This window comes from Sylvia atricapilla, chromosome 19 (assembly GCF_009819655.1).
Source record: "Sylvia atricapilla isolate bSylAtr1 chromosome 19, bSylAtr1.pri, whole genome shotgun sequence".
NCBI lineage: Eukaryota > Metazoa > Chordata > Aves > Passeriformes > Sylviidae > Sylvia > Sylvia atricapilla.
The window spans coordinates 8,884,482-8,892,720 of record NC_089158.1 but is presented as its reverse complement, the minus strand read 5'-3'; the positions used below and the strand labels follow the sequence as shown (position 1 = coordinate 8,892,720).

The following is an 8,239-nucleotide window of genomic DNA, read 5'->3' as shown; positions in this document are numbered from 1 at the left end:
GCTCAAGAATTTTCATTATTTTAATGAGAAGCAGAAATCAAACAACATCCCCGGAGAAGGGTCTCAGAGGAGTTTAAAACTCAGATAATGAAAGACTGGGGTTTCTGAAAAGATAATTCTTGCTTCTGTTGCTCACAAACACTTTTAATCCTTGAAGAACAAGTGGGAAACAAAGGGGTTTTAATTCTTACTTCAGGCCCACTGGGCGAGTTCAGGATTAGAACTTAATTTATCATTGTTTGTGGCCAGCAACCCACAAACAGTGCAAGAGTAAAATTCTGCTACTTTTGCCTTCTCCTGACCCTTTCTTTTATTTGACTAGTAAATCTAAGGTGATTCAGACACATATCTTTTGATCCATATCTACAGCTACAACCTAAATGGTTTCTCATATCACATCCCAGCCTTGGGGTTTTCTGTCTCTTTATTTTTTCTGGGTACAGCAAGCAAAAAAATTAAATGGTTACAGCTTCCAAGAATTGAAAAACCTTGTAGCAGCTGCTAATTAGGATTTTAAAAATCTGCAGTGCCCAAGATATTTTAGAGCACATTTTATTCTAAAGAATTGTTAAATGTATGAAGATGAAAGAGATGGATTACAGGAGAATTAAATGTAGGGTTTAACTGAGAAATAATCATTTTCTATGAAAGATAATGACTCCTCTTGAGGCTAGTATCAAGATTTATTGACCCAGGAGGTTAATATTGATCAAACCCAAGGCAAACAAAATATTAGACCTTGAAGGAGAGTAATCTTGATATTGAAGCCTTGCCACTGAGTGAACAGGTCAATATATCTGAGTGCCAGACTCTCAGGTTTTGAACACAGAATGGTGGGGGATATTAAACATGTCTGACATGTTCTGTGTACACACTTTTTATTCTCATCAGCAGGAGGTACCTTTATAGCTGTGTCCTTCCCTGCAGAGCAGCCTGTGAGGGTTCAGGCTTCACTCACAACCCTCACTGCAAATCTGATGTGTCTCTGCCTCAGGTGGAACATAAGGCTAAAATCAAACCAGTCCTTCAGCTATTTATTCATCTCTGTGCAGTATTTTTAATGGATTTCATTCCAAACACAAGGATCCTGCTGCTGCAAAACCAGAGTGAGAAATAAACTGAAAAAACAGAGTACTGCAATTTATGGATTTGTCATTGTATCTAACAGTCTAAGTCCAGGAGAAAAAAAAAAATTGAGTTAAATTCTGCTATAAACTGACAACAAGAAAACAAGTAACTCATGTGGATTAACTAATCAATGAGGATAAAGTCAGAGACAAGGAAATGTACCACTAGAGACACGAAAATAGTTTATAGGATAACATCACCAGTTAAGGCACTGGGGGCAGAAGTTGCCTTTTTATTTCTGTTCATATGGCAACAAGCAGGGGAGGGTTTAATATGCCCAGCAAACAAAACAAAAGTGCACCCATTCAATGCTGATAAGAGCCGTGTGTACAAGATAATCTGTAATTCTTGTTGATTTCAGTGGAAATAAATAAGCAAAATAAGCTATGTATATAATACTTTATTCAGAAAACAAGTACAAAAACAATTAAGCCAACAGGATTTAAAAATACAAACATAAAATGTCTTTCTATTCCCCCAACCACATTTTAGGTATTGCATTTTTAAATCTTAAGTTATATATAATTTATCTTTATTGATCCTGATTTTAATTTTATTTGAAAGACACTCTGAATGAATAGGGTTGGAAAAAATCTGATCTCTTTACAAGCAATTAATCAATAATGAACAGTTTCTGAAATCCGGTAAGAAATATTTGCACAGTATTTATTTTAAAAAGAACTAACAAAAATTTCATTCTCAATACAAAATAGGTGGAACCATGGCAATTAGCATAGTGAGCAATTACAATGCTGAGGAGATGCTTCTATTTCCTTGTTAAAATCTTGATTTTTTCCCCCAGTTTTGCCAATACAAAAGGAGTATTGATTTCTTCTCTTTTGTCTATTAAAGTACATTCTCAGCACCCCACATCTGGATGTTGTAAAAATTCAATGGGCTCCTGTGAATTGCATGATAAATAACCCAATTGCAGGCACATATCTAATTGTTAGGAATTGAAGGTGCTGATAGAAAAGTCTCCAATTTAAAGTGCATCACATCAGTGTTTGCCTCATTTGCTTAAAATTGTAAACTTTGAACCTGAATGTCTGGCTGCAGGTCTTGCCATTCCCTGTGCCCCCTCCAGACTCCTTTTAACCAGTTCCACTGTGTAGTAAAAGACAAAAGATGGTGCACAGTCACCTTTAAAAGAGGGTTTTTTTCAGATAAATCTTATTCAGAACTCTGATGGTATCAAGGATCAAACTATCAAATATGGCTTCAGTCATCCTCATCTTCACTGCTAATTCATCATCAGCATAGGAAGTCCACTGAGATTCTTCTTTGTGGAGCTCCTGGATCTAAAATATAACATGGAAAATAATTTTATTTCAAAAATAAGAGCTTCACAAAAATACTGAGACACTGCATCTTTACATCTGCATCATTAATTTATTTAATTCCAACCACTCACGAGAACTGGAAACACTGGATTATTAATTCAATTTTCAAAAAGGCAGTAATTTGAAGTTCTGAAGTTAATTTAAGTAAATGTGATTCTCACAAAAGGATGAGAATTTCTAGATTAAGTCTAGAGGAAATAAACTCCCATTGGAAAATCTGCTTACCAGAATAAGGTCCACTCTGTCTCTCTTACAGTTTCCATACTTGGTCATATTTAGGATTTTTCTTTTCATTTCTAAGTCATTCTGTTCCAGGTTCATTATTTTAATAATTTCACCCTGAACAAACGTCTACAAAATAAAGAAGGCTGAAAAGAACTCCCCTCATAAGAATTCTGGTGCTGTGAAGCACCAGAACATTCCAGATGAATGACAGGTGCCAGTGTGAAGATCCAGCTTTAAGTCCAGAAACATCCCAAGGTTTAGGGGACTGGTCTAGAGGCAGCTGATCAATACTGGCCAACCAACACACTTTAATCATAATATTACTTTGGAGGTTACACCCAAAACAATCATAATTAGGAGAGTTTAAAGGCCCATTCCCATTCTTAACTCCATATATATGGAATATTTGATTAATCAGCTCAGTCTGTATTTATTCAGGCATTTCAGAGTAATGCTGTTTTATTCTCCCATCGTTACACTGCCGTAATCATCACAAATTTCACATTCCTTTTTGCCACTGCAACCTCTGCTCTTTTCACTCTTGCTCCTGTGCTTGACATTGCCAGAACATACCTTGACATCACTGACATCCATCTTTCTGCAGAGATGGCTGGAACAGTGAGATCCCACTTTTTTCTTCATCCATGGGAACGTATTTGGCTTTGCAGTCACTTGATATTTTGCACAGAGCAACTCATGGCTCAAATCAAATATAACCTGTAACAAACTCAGCAGGGCACTGAAGTCAGGAGAGCTGGTGTCCCTTGAGTTATATTTAGTGTTACCAACTGGAATAATATTAAATCCTAGCTAATATGATTCAGCCTCCAAAACACAACAAAAGCTAACTAACATTTAGTACTTTAAAAATACCTGATTATACATCCTCTTGCTTTCTGCTTCCAAATCATTCCCTGGGAGATCATTATATTCCAAGTACTTTGGCACGTTGATGTTCCTGAAATTTGAATTTATGTTCTCTGGGGTCCATAATTCTTCCACAGCATATGCAGACAAATTTTTAACATAAGAACTGTTATGTGGTATCACAAGAGGAACTTCCACAGTTTTCTTCCAGGGAGCTGAGCGCCACTGGTCTGATTTGCACAAATATTGCTTTTGTGTCTGTCTCACCAGCAGGTTTTGGTCAGAATCAGGCTGATCAAAATCTTCAGAGCTTCCAAAAACACCAGCATCAAGGATTTTTAAAAGGAGCTTCAAGAGAGAAAAGGAAAAGACAGATGATATATTCCATATTTTCAGAGGTATTGAGATTATTAGCAACTGATCAAGGTTACACTTTAAACAATCTTATCCATGGGTTCAAAGGAAGGCTTACTGATGTATTATTAAAAAACCCAAACCTATTTTAACTGTATTTGGCAGAATTCAGAATTAGAATTACAGTTCTGGGGTTCCATGAAGATTTTTGACATTTAGCAACATTTTTTTCTAGATGTGGAACTGCTCTTCCCACCACCACCACCCTCAAAGCAATTTTCTCACAGCCAGGAGCTGGAAAGGAGTCAGGCAGATGAGCTGACAGGTGTCCAGGTCTGGCTGGAAGTTAATAAAAAGTGCGGTTTATACAGATTTATCAGTTTTGACAACTGACAAATTCCAATAAAGTCACCTTTTCTTTGTTTGGATCACACACATGCTATATGTAATGGATACAGAATAATTCCTTAAATAAGGAATGGGTCACCTGAAGTGAGCAATCTGGTTCCTAACACTGATATAATTTTTAAGGATGATGCAAACTGGGTCACACAAATTCTTGCCTCTATAGACCCAGCTTCAGGGCCAGCACTTGAAATAAAAACTTTCTCACTGTACTTACAGGCAAAGTGGTTGGGGAAGTCTCTGGAGATAAATGAAGAACCTTGTCTGCTTCTGATCTGTGTTTTCTTTTAATCTTCTTATATTCTTTAACTGCATCATCCAGAAATTTAGTTACAATTCTGTTTGTTACTGTGTGACAATCATGAATGCAAAGCGTATCAAAATCACCCAGTAAAACATCAGAAACCTTTGCTGATGGTTCAGATAAGGCAGCAACTGAATTTTCTTTGAGGAGAAATGGTTTCTGATTGTCTTCTTGCCTCAGGTCTTTGCCATAATTCATCATGTCTTTTTCAAAGGCACTTTTATATTTGTGTTGAGCTGTTTCAGAAAATGCAATTAAAACGTCAAACAGAAGTTTTTTACTGAGTTCACTTGCAATATCATCAGCAGGTTTAATTCTTTTCTGATCCTCTACCAAGCAACAAATATTTTTGCTTGTGTTTATCTCATCTGTCTTGCTTTTCTTTGGAAGAGCATCTGCAAATATTGTTTGTTTTATCTGTGTCAGTTCTGTTTTTTCTTTATCTGATCCCAAGCACATTAAGGCCTTTTGACAGAGGAATTCATTACGGGCACACTGGTTGGAATGGGGAAACTTTTGTCCTTTTCCAGACAGCAAGGCAGTGTGTAACCCAGACTGCTTTTCTTTCACTTCAGAACCTCCTGCACTGCTTGTGTCTTCTGCTTTCTCCTCTGCAAACCCCACTCTCTGCTCATCATCCTCAGAGTATTTGCAGTCTCCTTTGAGAGAGTCATCATCATCGTGGGAGGAGTCAAAATCTTCATTCCCCATATAGCTGGAATTATTTTTGTTAACCCTTAACAGGCCTGAAATCTCATCAGGTCTGACAAAGACCCCACAGTGCTGAGCACACTCAAAATACTTCACCCCTTCATAAGTTCCAGCACTGTCACCTTCAGCTTTGTCCAGTGCAACACCAGCCCAGTGGCCACTGCCAAAATGAGTCTGGCCTTTGAACATCAGAGTTCCAGGCTGGCTTTGCTTTACCAACACTCTGTCCCCAATTTCAAATGATGATAATGGGTCATCACTGTCCTCCTCAGCACTGGGCAGCTTTTCATACATTTTGCATTGTTTCGTTGGGAATTCAGAACTTTTACTTCCACCACAAGAATCTGTATTTGACACAGCCAGAAACTCCAAATGCTGCAAAAGCATCTCCTGTTCTTCATGCTGGTTTTCTGATAAACAGCTGGAAAGAGCTGTAAATGTAGATTGTTCTGGGAGACAACCATCCTGAGCTGAAAAAGCACCACTTGTCTCTGTACTGAGCAGGGGAAATTCTTCAGGCACAGTGTTATCAGGTAATGGGGATAATGCATCCATTTCCAGTGATATATCTTCATCCATGCCCTGACTAGACTCTGAGCCTGTCACTTGTTCCGGTGGAGATGGGAAATCATCCGTGCTGGAGGCAGGATCCCCATTTTTCATTGCATCTGCACCTAAAGGGGGAGGAGGAAGATCTTCACTTGGAAATGACAAATCCTTTTTGTTAGAGGATTGCAAGTCAGCACTTCCAGAGGACAATACTTCATCCACAGGACACGGCATTTCCGACAAGGCATCCTCACCAGTTGGAGGGAGACCCTTATCACTACTGGAGGTTGCATCAGTGCATGAAGGGCTGGCAGCTGCAGCATTCCCCAGTGTTGGGATCTCCTGAGAATGGGGTTTGTTTCTGCTGCAGCTTTGTGAGGCACCCAGGTGTGGCTCATCCACCCCTTCAGAAGGGTTTTCAGACTGGGAGGAATGTGCTGACTCCATTCTGGAGGCACTTGCTTCATCTGCTGGAATTAAAGAAATCAGGTGGTCAGTGCAGACACAATCCAGTGCATCTCCGGGGTATTTCTGGGAGAGGGATGCTCTGTCATCTTCAGGCAGCTCACGTTCATTGTGTTTGTCACTAGGTGATGTTTTCCATATTGCTATTGGCATCTCTTCTGAGAGATTAGCAAACATGTCACCACTGTCACAGGCAAAATCTTCTGGGACACTGTCATCTGTGTCCTCTCCATGTTTCAGCTCTAATTCTGGGTCTGAAATGGAACTTTTGGAGATGTCGGTCCAAACTGCAGACACTTTCTGAAATTCTGAGTGGGAAGAGTCTGATTTAGTACTTTCACATTTCAAAAAGAAGTTGTTTGACTTGGATGATGGTTCAGTGGAAGCTAATCCTTCAGAAAATGCTTTTAAATTTAGTTCATCAAAAGCTTCATGAGAAATATGGTCCAAATGCTTCAAACATTGACTGGCATCCACCTGATGGATTTCAGAAGGGACAGGCACTTCCACTTCTTTAACTGGAACATTTAAAAGTTAAAAAAAAAAAAAAAAAAACAAACCAGCATTTAAACAAAATATTTTATAGAAGAATTTGCTGATAGATCACTTAAGATACACAAATCTATTTTGCTCCTCACTATGATATCTAAAAGTAAATTAGGAGTTGGACTTTATGATCCTTTTGGGTCTCTTCCAAATCAGGGTATTCTATGATTCTATGAAATGCAGAAAGATGGTTCATTAGAAAAACGACAGAAATAGGAAATATTGCCACAATATATAAATATTTATATTAGAGAGATTATGCACACCCAGAACTATGTAAATGAGAGAACTGATTCATATATAAACTGTTATTTTTCACCTGTCCTACTGAGAGTAAGAAATATGAACTGAGGATAAAACCTGGAAACAAAAATAACTCCAGCATGTCCTGTCCTAGTCTATCCTCAACTGATCTATGCTCTTTTAAAAAGAACTTCCTTAAATTCTTGAAAAACTGTATCAAAAGAGAGCAAATTGTTAATGACACAAACAGAGTAAGTTATGATTTTGTTCTGAGGAAGCAGTATAATCATATCTCTTAATAAACCTCTGAGAGATCCCCATCTTGCCCAGCAGTGATTTATACTTTGGCCACAGTGAACAAGACACTTTGGTAATAAATGAGAAGATTGTCTCTCTTTCTGTCTGGATTAAAATTTGATTGCAGTAGTTGAAACAGATTGGCCATAATAGCATTAAATATGATTGACCTGTTCCTTCAAGAGTATTTTCTGCCTGAACCAGGCATGAGTTACACCGAGTAGGAAGTATCCCCAAGCCTTTCACTGGGTGCTTTGTGCCACATGGATTAATATCTTCATTGTCTTTAGGATCAGGGTTTGAAAGAAGTGCCTTTTCCTCCAGCAGAGATTCCTAGAATGTAAATATTTAGGAGACAGAGTTAATGTCTTAAGGAAACGTGCACATAACCAACATACTTATTTTGACTTCATGTTCCTAAGTGCCAAATGAGTCTTGTGCTGGTTCTATTTTAAGGCAAATATAACCTGAGACACCCTTTCTTTAGGCATTGCTGGAATTCCAGAGGTGGTCCTTACCAGAAATCCACACTTTTGGCCTTTTCTTGTAATGACTGTGTCTATAGGTTCCATTCCAGCTGAATTTGTAGGTTGCAGAGGTAAGAAAACGTTATCCTGAGCATTAAGGGACTGCTCCAAACCTGGGAACAACTCCACCTGTTGCTGGTGTTGTACCAGTGACTCCTTGTTCTCAGAAAAGCTGTAAAGAGTTAGATGTGGAATACTTCATTCCTGATCAGTATAAAATATGAACATCCCCATGCAAGTGGATAAACAACATAATCATCACTCTTCATTCCTAC

At 38.3% G+C, this 8,239-nt stretch overlaps 1 long non-coding RNA gene across 2 annotated transcripts; it reads right to left on the bottom strand.

Moving 5' to 3' along the window:
• Positions 1–1,512: 1,512 nt before the first annotated feature.
• LOC136369814 (uncharacterized) lies at positions 1,513–8,125 on the bottom strand. 2 transcript variants are annotated; one of them, XR_010745068.1, is made up of 7 exons: positions 7,956–8,125; positions 7,608–7,770; positions 4,540–6,869; positions 3,570–3,911; positions 3,270–3,484; positions 2,697–2,822; positions 1,513–2,429 (listed from the first exon to the last, which is right to left on the bottom strand). It is a non-coding gene; the product is annotated as an uncharacterized lncRNA (long non-coding RNA). The 2 variants fall into 2 exon arrangements; XR_010745067.1 differs by having other exon boundaries at positions 3,270–3,413.
• Between the last annotated feature and the right edge of the window lie 114 nt (positions 8,126–8,239).